We start from the raw sequence: 20,207 nt of genomic DNA on the forward strand, positions 1-20,207 counted from the left end.
TTTAATTTTTTGAGGGCTTTCACGTATCATTTCGACATTTGAGCCATGCTGTTTGTGGTTCCCTCACCCTCGTGTAATGATCACCTTTGAACACAGGAGCTCTGATGCATCGCTTCAGTAGAGGGAACAGCACTATGTCCAAAGAGGGCTGTGCATGCAGAACTTCTCCCTTCATTGAAACTAGTAGAGAAACCCATACTGCTGTGCGCTCTGAGCTCTGCATCAAGATGCTCAAGATACAAAGTACACTAGCTGTACTTTGGTCGACAATGCTAAATACAACTGTTGGATGCCTTTTAGTTGATCTCTTCTTAAATAATAATAATAATAATATTAATAATAATAATAATAATAATAATAATAATAATAATAATTTATTTATACCCTGCCCATCTGGCTGAGTTTCCCCAGCCACTCTGGGCGGCTCCCAATCAAGTGTTAAAAACAGTACATCATTAAATATTAAAAACTTCCCTGAACAGGGCTGCCTTCAGATGTCTTTTAAAGATAGGATGGCTGCTTATTTCCTTCACATCTGAAGGGTGGGTGCCACTACCGAGAAGGCCCTCTGTCTGGTTCCCTGTAACCTCACTTCTCGCAATGTGGGAACCGCCAGAAGGCCCTCGGCGCTGGATCTCAGTGTCCGGGCTGAACGGTGGGGGTGGAGACGCTCCTTCAGGTATACAGGACTGAGGCCATTTAGGGCTTTAAAGCTCAGCACCAACACTTTGAATTGTGCTCGGAAATGTACTGGGAGCAAATGCAGATCTCTCAAGACCGGTGTTATGTGGTCCCAGCGGCCACTCCCAGTCACCAGTCTAGCTGCCGCATTCTGGATTAATTGCAGTTTCCGGGTCACCTTCAAAGGTAGCCCCACGTAGAGCGCATTGCAGTAGTCCAAGCGGGAGATAACTAGAGCATGCACCACTCTGGCAATACAGTCTGCAGGCAGGTAGGGTCTTAGCCTGCATACCAGATGGAGCTGGTAGACAGCCGCCCTGGACACAGAATTAACCTGCGCCTCCATGGACAGCTGTGAGTCCAAAATGACTCCCAGGCTGCACACCTGGTCCTTCAGGGGCTCAGTTACTCCATTCAGGACCAGGGAATCCCCCACAGCCCGCCCCCTGTCCCCCCAAAACAGTACTTCTGTCTTGTCAGGATTCAACCTCAATCTGTTAGCCACCATCCATCCTCCAACCGCCTCCTTCTTACTCTGTTCCTCCGCTGTCTTCTAAGAAATGTGACTTAAACAGTTCATTAAAAGGTAAAGTGGACAGGATTTTCAATGAGCAAATGAGATGTTATCTTTTATTGGAATAAATAGTCACAAAACAACTGGACAACATCCAACGAAAGTTATACAAACCCCACTGACATCCATTAGTTGTGACTAAAGGCTATTAATCTCAGCAGGACATAAACACAATTAACTTCTTCTTTGGGGTTGGGCCCATTGTGCGAAAAGATTTCAAATGTCAAGTTATTCATCTGAGCAAAACAAAAATAATTAGCAATAACTTTGCTAATAACCTTTCAAGGTACACTGGGTAACGCCGTGGGACTTGTTTTTTCTCCATGTAGTGTGCCTTCCACATTTGATGCCCAGCTTCGCAAATATAACAATACATTCTGTGCCTACCGAGATTGGAACAAACAACATTAGACTTGAAAAACTGCCTTATTTTCAGATTTTTATATTTCTGCTTGCATCTTTCCTGTTAGGTGGTTTTGGATCACCCAGGCCCAAGACCAAGCAGACAGATCACATGATTTCCTGCCATATCTGTCTGCTTTCTTGGTTCTCAAGAGTTGGTGCCTCATCCAGGTAAACAACACCCTGGGTATATAGCACTGTTTCTGCCCAGCATCAGCATTAGCTTTTGGAAAAAGAGGAATGCAAAGCCCTGTTGCACATATGTTCGTGGGATCATAGCCATTATGTTTAATCAGCCCAGAAAAGTATATGATCTCACGTGTCCCATTGGTCATATTGTGTGAAACAGTCATTAACATTATTATTTATTGTGGGAGACATTTGAAGTGAGCTAGTTAGTCTGTTTGCACAGATCTCTTTCATTCTGCTCCGTCTTAACAACAGAGGAAGCTGTTGCCTGGACTTTCTTCTGTATCTCAATGTGATGTTTTCTCTACTGTAGCAGGCACCATTGACTCTTTCCCTCTATGTCCACAAACTTGTAAGCTGTTTATTTTCACAAATGCTTCTCAGCTAAAGTAACAGCACAAGTCTCAGCATGTTTTTTTGTCCTTAACTGAGGGCTCTGACACACACATTATTAACTGGATTGAAAGGACTGGGGACAGGCGGCAGGACCAATAGCTCTCAGTTGTAGCATAATTCTAAACTTCGCTTAACAGAAACAGTTCTATGTGGTCCCCTTAACCTTGGGAAAAAACTGGAGAAGAAAGTTTCTTCTATGAACAATCTCAGGTCTGTGCAGTATAGCAAAAGTAGGCACTGCATCCTGGCAATGGGTACAGCAAACTTCCGTATTGAATGAAAATGTATAAATATGTATCTGTAACAATGAGTCAGTTTGCCAAGCCAAATTCAACCCACCAGCCATGCATTGGCCTGCCAAGTGCTTGGCACCTGCCCCGTCCCCCAGTACTAGGCAGGCAGCCAAAACAAAACAGGATTTTTATTGAGCCGCCATTTGTGCCTGGTGTGCTGTGTTTGGCTTCATGGGTGACACGCAGTGGAGGCCTGCTTTATATTTTGCACATTCCACTCATTTTCCGGTCAACATTGGTACATGTATAGGTTTATCAATAAATCCAGTAATTAATTTTAACCCATGGCTTGTTTGGGAGACTTGTCGTCTGCCCCCGCCCCCCGAATCAACCCTTCTGCGAACACAAAGATTAATATTAATAAAATACCCCCTACAAGAGCCACTTCTTTACCAACTCAGCAGAGATCTGCCTCATATTCATTGTGTGGCTAGTTATCATCATCATCATCATTATTGAAACTATTCTATCAGATAAACATAGCACAATAACCATATTGAGAAAACAAATAGTCAGTTACATTGAAAGTTTGCAAACCACCAGTCCCACTGATGTTCAAAGCAGTATTCATCGAGACAATTGTGCTGGCAGCTAGTTTTGAGATGTTGTGCACAATGTAATTTCTTCCATCGGAAGCTCAAAATTATGACCACATGCTACAGTTTGGAAGCAAATCCTTAGAAAATCAACCAGCAAGAAGACATTTCCTAATACCTCTTTCCGTTCCATAGCTGTCTGCTAGGCTATACTCCTGTCTTCCCACACTTTGCTGTTCCATCGGCTCTGAGAATGGCCAGTGACCTGCTTGAGAATTAAAAGTTTGGCCAGATGTTTCCTGAGCATTAGCCAGCTTTGTATTTCCCTTTGCGCATCATCTTGCAAGAGGCAGAGCTGTGATGAGTGCAGATCTGACATTGTTTCAGAAAGCTGATGGCTGGGTTGGTGGAAATCTCCCCCCCCCCCCTTCATATGTGTTGGAAAGTCAATCTTCTTTATTTCTACAGGAAAAATGCAAAAAAGAAAACCCCACCCCTATAAAAACAGAGACTTATCTTGAAAATCAGAGCTATGTTGCTATTGTACAAAGAGGTTACATGTAGCTATCATGACTAAACAGCTGTTTTGATAGAGGTTTCCCCCCCCACAACCATAGATCTTTCCAATATTTTTTCAAATCCATCAAAGTAGATAGCCATAATCATATATTTTGGTAGCAAATTCTCTTGAAGAATTATGCTGTTTAAAGAAGCATGAGACTGGGATTGCCAAAGCTTTTGGAACACAGGGCACATTTTTAAATTGGAGAAAATGGTGTGGGCGCCGGTCACAAAATGTCTCTCTTGGGGGGGGCATGGCATAACACAACATGGCTGCCATGGGGGGGGTGGCATAACACAAAACGAGAGAGGAAATAGTCATCCTGCTGACTTCAATATTGTGGAGATCACACAACGTGGGTTTCCCAGGCATACACAATAATGCTATTGCTGTCCAATAACAAGCAGGAACATTAGTACAGTGGTACCTCAGGTCACATACGCTTCAGGTTACAGACTCCGCTAACCCAGAAATAGTACCTCGAGTTAAGAACTTTGCTTCAGGATGAGAACAGAAATCGTGCTCTGGCGGTGCAGCAGCAGCGGGAGGCCCCATTAGCTAAAGTAGTGCTTCAGGTTAAGAATAGTTTCAGGTTAAGAACAGACCTCCGGAATGAATTAAGTTAACCTGAGGTACCACTGTACCAGGAAAAATATTCAAAGTGCCCCCCTTTTGCGCACACGCTTACCACACATATACAGAGCACAGAAACACATGCATCTCTTCCTCCTTCACTCATATACACACATTTCAGATAAACACCTCTCCCTCTCCTCCCAAACACACCTCTCCCTTTCTCACAAACTACACTCTGTACCTTCTTCCCGCTCTGTCACACAACCCCGTCGTTCCCCCTCTCTCCCAAACAATGCTCCCCCTCTCTCCCAGCTGGGTGTCTGCAGGATTTTATTTTTTTCAGGGAGCGATATTTCCTTGGGGAGCAGGCAAAGTAAAACACTGAAAGGATAGAGCAGGCTGATTTCTCTTTTTTAAAAAATGGAAGAAAGATATCTGCACTTTTGCCCTATATCACAGGTTCTAAAAATGTTAGAAGCTTACTTTTTAAAGAGAGAGAGCTGGGAATCTGAGGATTCTGGTTCATTCCAGGGGTGCCAATGAAGGCCTTTGTGGGTGCTAGGTTGGCAACCCCTGCACTAGGCTGCGTCAGCATCATTGGATGAAGCCAAAGGTCAACGACTTCTACAAGAGAAGGGGAAAACATCCCCACACAGTATTTCTTATTTCCAGTTTCTGTTGAATAAGTTTGTAAGGTTCAAAATAAGCTTAGTACCATATATACATAGGGGGCACGGGTGGCGCTGTGGTCTAGACCACAGAGCCTAAGACTTGCCGATCAGAAGGTTGGTGGTTCGAATCCCCGCGCCCGGGTGAGCTCCCGTTGCTCGGTCCTAGCTTCTGCCAACCTAGCAGTTCGAAAGCACGTCAAAGTGCAAGTAGATAAATAGTTACCGCTCCGGCAGGAAGGTAAATGGCGTTTCCGTGCGCTGCTCTGGTTCGCCAGAAGTGGCTTAGTCATGCTGGCCACATGACCCGTAAGCTGTCTGTGGACAAACACCGGCTCCCTCGGCCTATAGAACAAGATGAGCGCGAAACTCCAGAGTTGTCCTTGACTGGACTTCACCGGCCAGGGGTACCTTTACCTTTACTATATATACGCCAATCACCAAATAAGAGAGGAAAGGAAGAGGAAGGAAGAGGGGGTCCCCTCCCTCCCTCTTTCCACACTGTTGATAAGTTCATAACTTTTCCTCATAGGGAGATGCTTTAATTTAAACCCTTCATCATTTTACTAGAAATTACACGGACCCAGAAGAGGTGCCAAGGAATGCTGATTTAGAAACAAAAACATCATGTGCTTTCAGACTTCTGGCAGCAACTCTAGCCAAACCAAGAGTCCAGCCAATTTATATGCACAGGCAAAACTTTCATCCTTTGCACTGACTGCTGGAACTACAAAGCCTTTGATGCATCTGATCTCAGTACAAAGGGTAGCAGACGCGTTCAAAGTTGTTTTCCTCTCTTTCAGACATAGGAAAAGCTTAACATTGGGGGGGGGGACGGGACGTGAAATCCAATATGCTGCAGTAGGTTTTCTCGGGAATAGATTGCGCATACACGGCATGTGTGTATACACACACTTTTCATTCTGGCAGACCTGAGTACTGAGTCTGTGGTTTCAGCTACATCTCCTGGTCAAGCTGAGGTTCGGTCAGGGAGCTATATTGTGGCCCAATTTATGATCCTTGGCTTATGTGTGGACACGTGCATTTTGAAAGAAAGGAACAACACAAGGAATGTGTGTGTGAAAAGCTCCCCACAGTTAGCTTACAGGATGGGTCATGGTAGAATCCAGCATTCGAACATCATTTGCCACATTCATATGAGTATGTATCTCCACTGCCTTGCGAAGGGGCTTGAATAACTCAGAGAAGCTATGAGCTATGCCGCGCAGGGACACCCGAGATGGACAGGTCATAGTGGAGAGTTTTGACCAAACGTGAACCACCTGGAGCAGGAACCGGCAAGCCACTCCAGTATCCCTGCCAAGAAAATTCCATGGACATCAAACCTGTCCATTCTTAAGGAAATCAGCCCTGAGTGCTCACTGGAAGGACAGATTGTGAAGCTGAGGTTCTAATACTTTGGCCACCTCATGAGAAGAGAAGACTCCCTGGAAAAGACCCTGATGTTGGGAAAGATGGAGGGCACAAGGAGAAGGGGATGACAGAGGATGAGATGGTTGGACGGTGTTCTCGAAGCTACCAGCATGAGTTTGACCAAACTGCGGGAAGCAGTGGAAGACAGGAGTGCCTGGCGTGCTCTGGTCCATGGGGTCATGAAGAGTCGGACATGACTAAATGACTAAACAACAACAACAATCTCCACAAAATTTTCAGTGAATGTGAGAGTCTTCGGTCTTCCTGCTCAGTTTCTGTTTGCCATGCAGAACCAAAAGGACCCCAGACTTTATAGAGCTTTTGAGAGGAAAGGATTTGATGTGCTTGAATCTGGTTTTGAGCAGGGTGGGGGGGGGACACCTTCAGAAAAGTGATGCCATCACTTGTTTGAAATGCGTCTGTGGGAAGCAAAATGCCACCAACCTGAATAAAGTGGCTGTACAAAAACTGGGAGAAAACACCTGGGACAGAGCCTCAGCAATGAGGAAATGCTGAAGGAAGTTGCTTGGTACAGGAATACAGTGGCCAGGAAAGAGGATCAAAGCATTAGGAAAGAGACTCAGGTAGAGTGTACGATCCAAGGGCAGCGTCATCCGCTCACCATTTGCAGAGCCCCACAGACTGGAACAGCCAGCAGTTTGGGAAATGAAAGCAGTGCGGACGCAACACTTTGCTTTTATCTGAGAAGTCACATCAGCATTCAGTTTCCTTTTTCCTGATATTATACAAGGTTTGGAAGAAGCCCAGAAAAGAAAGGAGAGGAGAGGCCAATGACTTGTCTAAAAATCGGGGTTTGCAGCGTTTCTGCTATATCATCCCATCGGTGGAGAAAATTACAATCAGCAAAAGGAAATGTGAGGTCATTGCTGAACCGAATAATCTGATCCCATTCAGTGAGCAGACTGAGATGCATGAGAAGGGAATACACAGATGGGGGGTAGACAAGAAACCCTTCTCCTATCTCAGATCTTAATGGGGTGGGAAATGCTTCATTTGTGCTGTGACCCCCATGGAAAGCTAGGAAAAGGAAAAGCATCTTAAAAGAAAACAAACAACTCAGCTGGCTTTATCTGAACAGTGTTTAGCTTTTCAAGGACGCTCAGTTCAAGAGGACTCAGTTACACAGATTTTAATACTGCACAAAGTGAGACAGTGTGTGTCTCTGGGGTTTTTTTTTTGGGGGGGGGGGGTGAGCAATGGCACTGTAGAATCAGGATAGGTACCATTGCCTAGAGGGAAAATGATATTTATCTCATGGGGCTGTTCATTTTCCTGCAGATTATAGCTACTTATGTAACTCTTACCTGTGTGTGAAAAAATCTCTTCATGATATGCAACAAAATTAACGCTCTCTCTGTTACCCTGTCTCTCAACACACACACACACACACACACACACCGAGAGAGAGAGAATATATTCATCACAGTAAGGGAAATGAAATTTAGAATTATGTTTCCTGCCCCATGGGTACCAAGAGACAGTAACTGCAGCCGTATCTCAGCAGCCCTGTTGGCAGGATTAATGTCTTAGAAACAGCTGTAGGCTGCCATGTGTTCTGGTTGCAGATGGCAGTCAGCAAAAGTGATGTCATAGAAATTGCTCTGCTACTTTGCTTTAAAAAAAAAATTGCTAGAGAGATTTCACCAGCTGCTGAAGGCACTTTCTAAAATGCAACAGTATGGTATGGATTTTGATAAACTCGAATGTCATATGCTTGACATTTGAGAGCTGCTTTGAGTATACTTTGTAGTGGGTAGGGAACGAATTGAAAAAGGGGGGGGGAATTCCCCAGGGTACAATCAAAACCAACGCTACGAGTGGCTTGTTTTTAAGGCTCATTGTTTTCCATTGTTGCATAGTAAAGGATAGGAATGTCCAGTGGTTGCTGAACGCCAAAAGAAATTGCACTGCCCACAGACAAAAGGTCCAACTAGTTTACAGAGCTGCACAATGGTGTGCTTTGTTTTGTTTTTCTGCCACTTGTTTGTCATTGCACACACCACCCAAAAAATATTGGGAATTGTAGTTTTGTACGGGTGCTGAGAAGCATTCATTAGTGAAGTTTTTTCCTCCCCTCACAGAATGCCAGGTACTTGATGACATGAAATGACTGTTAAGCCAGTGGTGAGATAGATATTCACAGATTCTTACCGTCACCCCAATTTCTGAGTTGTGAGATACTCTAGGGGTTCCAAGTGCATACCCAGGGTTCAGTTTCCTCAGCTAAAGTCAGTGAAAAAAGCATAATAAAAAACATAACGACAGACAGCCTGATAGTAAAACAATAATAATAACAGCAGTCCTCTTACCCACACTTTCACAGGCCATAGATTATTTAATAGCCTCCTCTTACCCACACTTTCACAGGCCATAGATTATTTAATAGCCATAAGTAAAGGTAAAGGGACCCCTGACCATTAGGTCCAGTCGTGACCAACTCTGGGGTTGCGGCACTCAACTCACTTTATTGGCCGAGGGAGCCGGTGTACAGCTTCCAGGTCATGTGGCCAGCATGACCAAACTGCTTCTGGCGAACCAGAGCAGCACACGGAAACGCCGTTTACCTTCCCGCCAGAGCGGTACCTATTTATCTACTTGCACTTTGATGTGCTTTCAAACTGCTAGGTTGGCAGGAGCAGGGACCGAGCAACGGGAGCTCACCCCGTTGCGGGGATTTGAACTACAGACCTTCTGATCGGCAAGTCCTAGGCTCTGTGGTTTAACCCACAGCGCCCACTCGTGTCCCATTAATAGCCATAGGCCTGGGTAAAGAGGAATGATTTTGCTTGGTGCCTAAAGACATGTAGTGATGGCACCAGGCAAGCATCTCTGGGGAGAGCATTCCACAATTGGGAGCCAGCACAGAAAAGGCCCATTCTCTTGAAGCTAACCTCCAAACCTTTCTGGGGTGGGGGACATTAAGACGGGCTTCAGATGAGAAGCGCAGAGTCCAGGTTGGTCCATACAGGGAGAGGTGACCCTTAAGGTCTTGAGATATGTATGTGGGTTGAATCTGTGCTGCCCGAGTGCTTCCTTTGAACTCCTGATGCTTTGCAGCAAGTGTGTGTGTGGGGTGTCTCACTTTAGCACAATGATCACCCAGTTGCTGGGGGAAAGTCACCATCTCAATAACTGAGACGATCCAAATGAAACACTTTGAAGCTTTGAAGAGTGCCATATAAAAAACACTCTGATGAATTTTATAGGAGCCTTCTGGGTGGCCGAAAGCAGCCTCTCTCAAGTGGCAGCCATGCTGGTTTAGTCTGCCTGATGCCTGCAGGCCAGATGGGTCCCTTGAGACTTGCGCTAGCTGGTGCCTCTTTCTTGTGACATGTTTCCCCTCTACAAACCCAGAGGGTTGGCTTTTTCCTTTTGCACTGCCGTCACTCTGTTGGGCTATGCCAGCTGCTCCGATCCTTCCAGCTCTCTAGCCTGCTGTTGAGACTCTCCAAGAACTGCAGCCAGGAGGCTGTTTCTCGTATCTGGAGGTTGTTTCTTGTATCTGGAGGTTTTTCACAACAGAGACCTGCTGTACTGCTGTATGCCTGCCACTCGGATGTCTAAACATCAAGGGAACACACAATTCTGAATGGTGGTGCAAAATGACTAGCCGCTCAGGCAATATTAACAAACGGCAAAACACTCAGAAAAGCAGCTTCGCCATTGAGAGGAAACTGGAAGCGGAAACTTGTTGAATTAAGACAGCGTAGGGGAACGATGTTTCTCAGGCAGAAAAGATGCAGCTCTCCTGAAATCACGACGTGAAAAATGGCATTTGTTAAGAGGCTCATTCTGTGTTAAAACATTTTACACTTGCACATATTAGATAAATGAAGTAAGGTTAAACTTGTTTAATTGGCCTCGGAGTTCTCTAGCCTGCTGTGATATTTTACTGTTTTCTATTGTTCATTTATATTTTATAGTGTTTCTTAGGGAGGAACAGCAGGATATGAATTTTGAATAGATAAAGAGAAGAAGTTGGAGGCAGGGGAGGGGAGGGGGAAGTGATCCCTAATCCCTGAAGTTGCATTATAAATCTGTTCTCTTGGAAGCAGAGGATCGTTGATCTTTGGCAGTGTGCACATTACTTCCTGTTTACTCAGGCTCTGTTGCAATTCCAATGCCCATTTCTGCATCAGTCCCAGGAACCAGAGCTACCCTATAATTTCTGGTGAAATGCTGTATTTTAAACAGTTTTCCCCAATTCAGCTCCCCAAGTACCAGTTCCAAATGGTACGCCGGCTGAGACCCCACCTGCCCACAGACTCTCGCCAGAGTGGTGCTTGCTCTAGTTATCTCCCGCTTGGACTACTGCAATGCGCTCTAAGTGGGGCTATCATTGAAGGTGATCCGGAAACTTAAACTAATCCAGAATGCGCTCTACATGGGGCTACCATTGAAGGTGATCCGGAAACTTAAACTAATCCAGAATGCGCTCTACATGGGGCTACCATTGAAGGTGATCCAGAAACTTCAACTAATCCAGAATGCGCTCTACATGGGGCTACCATTGAAGGTGATCCGGAAACTTAAACTAATCCAGAATGCGCTCTACATGGGGCTACCATTGAAGGTGATCCGGAAACTTCAACTAATTCAGAATGCGGCAGCCAGACTGGTGACTGGGAGTGGCCACTGAGATCACATAACACTGGTCCTGGAAGACCTACATTGGCTCCCAGTAAGTTTCAGAGCACAATTCAAAGTGTCGGTGCTGACATTTAAAGCCCTGAACGGCTTCGGCTCAGTATACCTGAAGAAGCGCCTTCACCCCCATTGTTCAACCCAGACAGAGGTCCCGCTTCGAAGGCCTTCTGGCGGTTCCCTCACTGCAAAAAGTGAGGTTACAATGAAGCAGGCAGAGGGCCTTTTCGGTGGTGGCACCTGCCCTGTGGAACGCCCTCCCATCAGATGTCAAGGAAATAAACAACTACCTGACTTTTAGAAGACACCTGAAGGCAGCCCTGTTTAGGGAAGTTTTTAATGTTTGATGTTTTATGGTGTTTTAAATATTCTGTTGGGAGCCACCCAGAGTGGCTGGGGAAACCCAGCCAGATGAGCGGGGTATAAATAATAAATTATTATTATTATTATTATTATTATTATTATTATATCCTGATTCAAGTTGCATTGAGTATGTACATTGGAGAAATCCCCTTTCCCTTATGGATTTATGGGAGTGGAGACAAGGCAATTCCATCAGGCAAAGACAGCACTGCCCAGACTCTTGCCACTGGTATGGGCATTCAGTGGGTGTCTTTAGTGAACACCACCCTCTGCTGATGCATATACAATGATGGGCAAATCAGCTTAAATACAACCATGGAGGGAATGACCTTGCTGATTTTTAAGTCAGCAATGTGTACCCAAGCTTAGTGAGGCGTATAGTTTGAAACTGATATACGTCAATTGTGTACCACAATTACTGTGCTTTCAGAATGCTCTGAGCAATTTCCCCCACCCTCCAATTTCCCATCTTAAGATGGCAATAGCTACAGTTACCCTAGCCAAGATACAAAGAATGCTTTCCTTGCCATCAAACTGGTAGAATGAAGCAAGAGAGATTATATTATAGTCAATTTAAATCAGCTGCAGCTGAAAATGAATGCACTTTTCTTTTTCAAAACGTCTGCCCCAATTTTGCTGTTGATGTGTGTTTTCTATCACACGGTGTGTTGGATAAAGGATGGATTTTGCTGCTGGGTGGGAATCCAATATGCTAGTGCCATCTAGTGCTCAGTCTAAAACCTTGTCAGGCTGAGAGATTAAACCTTTCGTGGGAGCATTATGGGATGTCAGGCTGTGGCTTTTTCTTGCACCAAGCAAATATTTTCTTCCAAATACCTTTAATAAAACACTACTGCCTAGGAAAAAGGAGATTAAAGGGAAACGTGCTGACTTGTGATTTTTAAAAAAGATCTCAAAAATAAGAGCCACAAGACAAAGGATGGAGGAGAGAAATGCCACATCCAGCCAAAATTTGGAAGAAATTCCATGACTAAACCTAGCAATTCTGCCTTAAGTCCCCTGTTCTTTTGTGGGAACCTAGTGATAGAATGTCATGAAGTGGCAGGATGGTGGGGAGGAGGAAGAGGATCACAGCAGAGCTGGGGCTGGGACACATTGGGGCAAGCAGGGGATGGGGAAGGAAGTACAGGGTGACGGAGGGGATGGGGGTCAGTGCACACAGGAACCAGAGCAGCACGACCCATCACCAGAGCCAGAGGCCCCCCTGTCTCCTCAAACACGGTGGGCTCTGAGCCATAGGGAGCAGCAGGAGGGATGCTCCAGAAGGTTGAGGCAGGCAAGGGCCTACCGCCCAGCTCACTAGCTGGCCAGGTGGGGCTTAGTAGCTATGGGAGGAGATGTGTGATTCCTCAGCTGGATTTGGCTCAGAACAGGTGAGGGTCACCTGCCTCATTGTGATGGCCTGGGATTCCGAGTCTGAGAGTGAACCGGAGGAATCCCAGCCAGCACAGGAGTCCCCGCCTCCAGGGCCGGCTGAACTGGGGCAAGGCCTAGATGCTGAGGAGCCTGCACCTGTGCCAGATCCTCAGGGGCAGGCACCAGGTGAGACCATTCTGACCCCAGAGGTGCTGGAGGACTCAGTGGCTACAGGTGAGCCTCCTCCGGGGCCCAGTAACCCTTCGGCCTCTCCTGAACTGCAGAGGCTTAGGGCAGAGAGGCGAAGGGAACTGGTCTCTCCCAGGAGGAGTGCTCGCCTTAAGGCCAGGAGAGGCGGGGCTCCTGGGGGCCGGGACCGCCCCCGGTCTTAGAAGAAGATAAAGGTCAGGCAGCCCGGTCCCAGGTTGCGGGAGCAATGTCGTTGTGGAGTACCTGCTTTACCCAGACCTAGATCCGCACTCCCGGTGTGCCGGTTCCTCGCCCGGCTTCCTGCTCCTGACTCTCCGGTGTTCCTGTTCCTCGCCCGGCTGCCCGCTGCTGACCCACCAGTGTTCCTGTTCCCCGCCTGGCTCCCTGCTTCTGCTCTACCAGTGGTCCTGTTACCCGCCTGGCTTCCTGCTGCTGCCCTACCAGCGTTCCTGCTCCCCTGCCCGGCTCCCTGTTTCGGACCTCGCGTCTCATCTAGTGATCGTCTACCCTGCTAGTGACTCTGGACTGAACTTCGGATACGGTATTAGTACCTCCCCCCCCCCGGGACCAGCACACTCATCAAGCCCAGATGCTGCAGTCAGTAGAGCTCTGTTGGCTCAACTGCCCATGTTGATGAACTGGGCTTGGATGCTCCTGGACCTTTACAGGACTGCTTCTGGTTTGATTCTGGACTGTATCCTGCCTACTGGACTTCAGATTTGGCTACTTGGATTGACCCTGGGCTGTGTTTCCTGACCTTTGGACTTTGCTTGTGTGGATTGACCCTCAGACTTGGACTTGGCATACTGTCTTGCTGTCAGGTATGCCAGGGGTTCAGGACACAGAATATGGCTGTCCTGTGGCTATCTCTGCTCCTAAGGCTAGAGGATAGTGGTTACTTCCCATCCCTTCTGTCTTTTAAGGCATTCCTTATGCTAGCATCCTTAAACTAGGGTTTAAGGTCCGGAATTTCCTGGAGATATCCGTAATACCGGCAGAAGCGAAAATTGCCAAAACAAAAAACAAAAAAGGTCTGGGGAAATCCAGATGTAGGGCAACTCATGTCGGCAGTGTCGTTTTTGGCGATTTCCCTAAAAAAAGCTCAAAAACGTCAAAGAAAGAAAGCTCAACAACTTTTCTGTCTGGACTTGCACTGTTTGAAATACGGCAACCCTACCTTAAATCCAGTGAACAAAAGGGAAGCTGTTATGTACTGAGCTTGGATCCTAGAACAATAGACAGGTAGGATCCTAGAAGGCAGCAACCTGATTGGTCTGCAGAAGCCACCCAATCAGGCTTCAGGAGGAAGTGAATCAGCAACCTGATTGGCCTGCAGGAGCAGCCCAATCAGGCTCCAGGAGGAAGTGAATCAGCCAATCACGCGGGACCCATTGTGTAAATAATGTATATATAGCCAGAGGTTTTTGGGAAAAACTCACTCACTGTTGACCATGAGCTGAAATAAGGAGCATGAAATCAACACTCAACTTCGAGTATATTTCAGGAGCAGAGTTTGAGGGGCACCATTTCCTGCCCTGAATCAGACCATCCTCTGCCTAAGGTCTCCTCATCATATCTGCGCACAAGAAGGAAGCATCCATAAATCCCCATGGCAACTCATTTTAATGGTGAAATGTTCTGAACATTTCTTTGCAATGCTTAAACCTGCAGGGATGAGTGTGGTTGCTCCCCCTCCACATTATAACTCTTATTGCTATGCACAAGTTGGAGGGCTAACTTCTGAAGCGAACCTGCCCTCTTACAGGTTGTCCACCCTGCAGAATCAGGGGTCTAAGATGTGTGGGGAGCCTCCATGACCACAGGAGGTTCCCTATTTCAGAGGTTTGCCCTCCAACTTATGGAGGGCAACTGGAGCAGCAACAGCATGCCTGCTTGTCCATACTACACTCCCTCACATGTATTTGGGTGGCGCTGGGGTCTAAACCACTGAGCCTCTTGGGCTTGCCGATCAGAAGGTTGGCAGTTCAAATCCGCACAACAAATTGAGATCCCGTTGCTCTGCCCCAGCTCCTGCCAGCCTAGCAATTCGAAAGCATACCAGTGCAAGTAGATAAATATGTACCACTGTGGCGGGAAGGTAAACAGCATTTCCGTGCACTCTGGTTTCTGTCATGGTGTTCTGTTGCACCAGAAGCGGTTTAGTCATGCTGGCCACATGACCCAGAAAGCTGTATGTGGACAAATGCCAGCTCCCTCGGCCTAAAGTGAGATGAGCACCACATCCCCATAGTCATCTTTGACTGGACTTAAACATCCAGGGCTCCTTTACCTTTTACCTTACTGCCTCACATGTTCACTTAATTCACGTTTGGAGTCCATGCTTGCTAAATGGAAGTCAGGAATAAATTTTAGCAGCCAAAGTTTTCTCGGGACAAGAAGATGATGCAGGGAAAATGTGGGAGGATGGACGGACGACTGATCCTGGATAAATCTTATTGAAGTGGCAGCTTGATTCTTCAAAGCAACTCTGGCAGGGCCAGAGCAGTTTGAGCTCCATAGCTGTAATGCTTTGTGAGTCATCTTCTTTTATATGGTTCCTTTCTTTTGCATTTAAAAGGAAATTGCTAGCACTTCTTACAAGTCAAGTGCAGAAGGTTTTGCGCTTTGAATGCTGGCGAGGGAGCCCAGAAATCCTGCAAAGCCTGCCTCACTCAGAGGCCGCGTTAGGAACATGGGGTATTAAACTGGTACTCAAACGCATTCGTGATAGATACCAAGAGATGAGGGAGACATCCAATTCATTTCTGCCTTGAAGATGAACCTATTTAGCTTACACTTTGAAAAATAATACGTGAACTGAAATACAGCCATCCTCAGGAATTTGCAGTTCTCCAGCCAATACCTCCCATCTAGATAAATGTAGGTTCCTTCTCAATTCACTGATCTAAACAACCTAATCTATTTTAGAGCAACACTTCCCTTTGCTTTTATTTTATTGCTAATGACAATAACTGAAAACAAACAGAATTGACAACATCAACAAAAAGGGGGGGGACAGCCACAATGAAAAAGGAAAAATATCAGTCCATAATACAAAAGTCCAAACAAAATTACATATAATCTTGACTTCCCTCCACCCATATATGACATCCTTCTCTCATTTTAAGCTTGATTGTTGTGTTATTAATATTATTTTACCTTTATACCTCTTATAACCAATTCCTCCCTATCTTTACGCTGCAAACTTCATTCATTGCATATTGATATATTTATACCAGTACAATATTTTTTCATATACTCCTTTACACAGTCCCACTCCTCTATCAGTTTTTGGTCGCTTCCCGTTGCTGCCGTGTCTGCCTGTTTTTCCATTTCCATCTCTACTGGCCCCCAACCTGCAAAAAGAAAAGAAAAAGCTAACAGAGTTTAGTGACACCTGTAACTACACCTAAGAATGTGTGCCTTGCATGCATACAGATTGTTCTCCTGCTCATTCCTACTTCTATCTCTCCCCACTTCCTCTGTTTTTATCCCTGTCACCTGCATCAAATTTTGGATTGTAAGGTCTTTAGGGACAGGGACTTACCCTCTGATATTTTGAAAAGCAATCTGCACACGGATAGTGCTTTGTAGCAGTAATAACAGTAGCATTAGTGGCAGGGTAGAGCCCATCTAGAACCATGGGCATCAAATGTTTCTGACTGAGTGAGATTAACGGAGTAATCTCCTGGAGGCTATGAAGGCAGGAAGAGTCTCTGGGGTGGGAGGACATGCCATTTCCTAGGCAGATGACCAGGCCAGAAGGTGTGGAGTGAGTGATGTCCCCATTGTCCGCCCCTGTGTTTTGTGGTCAGGTCTTTTTTTTAGTTTCCCACCCATTTAATTTTCCTTCCAATGGAGGTATCTGTGCAGGGTGGGGAGAATTAACTATAGGGCTTACATAAGTTTACAGCTGATTTAGAGGTGTGTCGGGGAAAGGCTTAGGATCCTGTGAATTCAAAGCCTCAACCATTTCTCACCTTCCTTCATCAAAACACCTTCAAGAGGGAGTTCCATGGTCTTTTGTTACCCAGAGGTTGTTTTAGGGCAGTGCGACCAGTTTCCCCACATTGGGCATCCAGCATGTGCTTGTCTGGCTATGAGAAGGAGGTGTGAGATCTCTTGACAAGGCCCTAGAGTCCCCCCATCTCCCTCCCAAAGTCTAGTTAGCAAATGCACTAAGCGCTCTAGGACTCTGCCAGAGCCCTCGTGCTGCTTTCCCAAAGCCTGGCATGGTGTGAGGGCTGGGGTGCCAAATTTTCACCTGGCTCAGGGCACTAGAAGTACCAAAGTCTTCCCCTGTTGCCACCCTTCAGCTCTCCTTTAAAGGGGTTTAGGATTGCTCCCTTGATCTGTTACACCTTGTGTCTTGCTGACTGCAGATGTTTGCCCAGTGACATCTGTTCTTGCAGCCAACGTTGTGTCCTCCAATTGTTGCTGGACTCCAGCTCCCATCAGCCCTCACACGGCCCGTGGTCAGGAATGATGGAAGTTGTGGTTTAGCAACATCTGACGGGTACCATCATGTTGGCTACCCCTACCCAGAGTTACTCGACTGAGCTTTCTCTCTTTCGTTTTTGGTTTATTTCCTTATTTGGTTCATGGGTGTTGGTTTTCATTGTTGTCGCATTAACTGTACTATTAATTACAACCTGGGAGTGGCAGTTTCTGTCCATCTCTTGCTTAAAAAAAAAGTGTAAGAAAGAGTTGTCAGGTCAACATTGGTCAACCTTGGATCTTCTGCAAATCTATGAAGAAAAATACCACCATTTCCACTACTTCGTGGGGATTAAGCCGTTGTTCTTCAAAACTAAAGCACTGTATATGTGTTTCTGAAGTTTATATTGAGCCAAACTATATCCACAACCTAGCTTGAGGGGACGGGACTTCGGTGCCTGGTTCAACTACGTGTGGCAAAATGTTCTTTGTGATATTTCCCCCCAAAGGACATGAAAAATCCATATCCATATCCTATTCACTTTGCCACTGTCTTGAGAAAACTAAAATACCTGTTTAAATGCAAAGAGTAATATCCGTAGTTTGTTATACTTATAGCACAGCGACTGAAATTAATGGACCAAAGTCCATGAATTTCAATGAGTCTGTGCTGACTATAACGTATGCAAAGTTCACCTGAAGGATTTAAAATGAAGACCTAGCACCTCTGACAATGAATTACAACCATATTACATCTGCCACACTGGACACTGCAGTGGAGATTCCTCTGCTATTCAATATGAGTGATTTACAGGCTGAAAAAGCACATTCCTTAATTCCATCGAAGTCCAGTCAATCTGACGCTGTTGTTGTTGTATTAAATAGAAACATGGCACATTCCTGCTCAGCCATTTCATTAAGAGAAATAAGTATATTCTTGGCAGTAGAAATTCCACACCTGGCAAGTTTAATGGGTCTTACTCACATCTAAGTAGGTATAGGATTAGAGCTTAAATCTCTTCCATTGAAATCAATTGGATTTAAAGTACTTACATTTGGCTAGTATATATTATTTTACAGCTATTTATACGGGAATGCTGAAGCAGTTCCTTTAAAGCTTCTTTCCATATGTATGATTAACTCCAGAGGGCACTGTGGTAATAATTCTGAGACTGGATTCTTTTGATTATTTTTTTTTAAAGAATGTTTATGAAGCTGGAAAACAAATTTTTCATCAGAGCTGGTCAAAATGAGAACTGAGGTGGAGGGGAGGAACATATCTGAAAATATAAGTAATATTTCTCTGTGCTGTCAGAAGGAAAATATTTTAGGAGCCTTCTTTAAAATGTTCTCATTTAACATAAAAGCTCATGTGGTGGAAAAATTAGAAAACTTTAGGGTTGTCTTTAAAAATAATAATAATCAAATGATCAGATTCATATAGTCGGAACCTTTTTTTTACATTTTGGTTGGCAAAACCAAAATACAAGGGGAAAATAATGGTTTTGACCTGTTTTTGAAAAGGCTACCTTTCCTCCCCTCCCCCCTTCCATAAAAGTTGTTTTTAAAGTCGCTGGGTTAGAGTCAACCCTGTGATTTTTCACCCTCTCCTGCCACTTTTACAATTTAGGAGCTAAATGAGGCTGTTGCGGCCTTTAACGTCAACCAGCCGTTATGAGGATAATAACTATGGATAGCTGCTAAGAGGACATTGGTCCAACTCCCATGACTGCTTCACCAACCGTGGCTCAGGGATGATGAAGGTTGTGGCTCTCTAGATGCTACTGGATGACAGCCCTGGTGTAAGGCAAACTCTGCAAGGAAGCTGGGATGCTTATATGTCCCCAGACTGATCTCTGTTTGAAGGACTTTCTGGTCCAAATCAGGTTGAAAGACAAAGAACTGTGTGAAGGTAGAGCTGGGAGGGTCTTGACCATCAACAGAACCTGGGCAACAGACAGAGCAGAAATGCAGGTCCCCTGCTTTCAGTCTTCCTCACCATAGTCATAGAATTGTAGAGTTGGCAGGGATCGCAGGGGTCATTTAGCCCAACCCCCTGCAAAGCAGGAATCTTTTGCCCAGTGTGGGGCTCGAACCCACAAACCTGAAATTGAGAGCCTCATTCTCTACCAAATGAGCTATCCCAGCCAGATGTATTGTATTTCTATATATCCTATAGCAGGGGCCAACAAACCTTTTTCAGCAGGGGGCCAGTCCACTGTCCCTCAGACCTTGTGGGGGGCCAGACTATATTTTTTTGGGGGGGTGGAATGAATGAATTCCTATGCCCCACAGATAACCCACAGATGCATTTTAAATAAAAGGACACATTCTACTCGTGTAAAAACAGGCTGATTCCCGGACCGTCCGTGGGCCGGATTTAGAAGGCGATTGGGCCGGATCCGGCCCCCGGGCCTTAGTTTGCCTACTCATGACCTATAGTAATTATTTCTAAATGTTGGTCTGTATGCTTACGTTAGCATATGCAAAATTAACATGCCCTCTTTTTTACGATGCAGTGCCTCATATTTTGGTAACTGGTAAGTGACCACCTTACAACAACCAGGTGCGTTAAAGACCGGAATAAATAAATGAAGGGTGCATAAAAGCATATTTTTAAAGATCTCGGAAGGAATAAGGACAGATATTGATCGCTCTGCTCCCCCACGCTACTCAGCCAAGGATTGCACAAGGGGCAACTGTTTTAAACACGGGGTGGGTGGACCTTGCATAAATCACCTCTGAAAATAATCTGAAACAAACAGTTTATTTTTCAGTACATCTGTTCAGTAAGTACATATTTGTAACAGCCTGGTTCTACCATGTATGCTGTGATTTACTGAT

The sequence above is a fragment of the Podarcis vaucheri genome, assembly GCF_965113315.1.
Source record: "Podarcis vaucheri genome assembly, chromosome: 2".
Lineage (NCBI taxonomy): Eukaryota > Metazoa > Chordata > Lepidosauria > Squamata > Lacertidae > Podarcis > Podarcis vaucheri.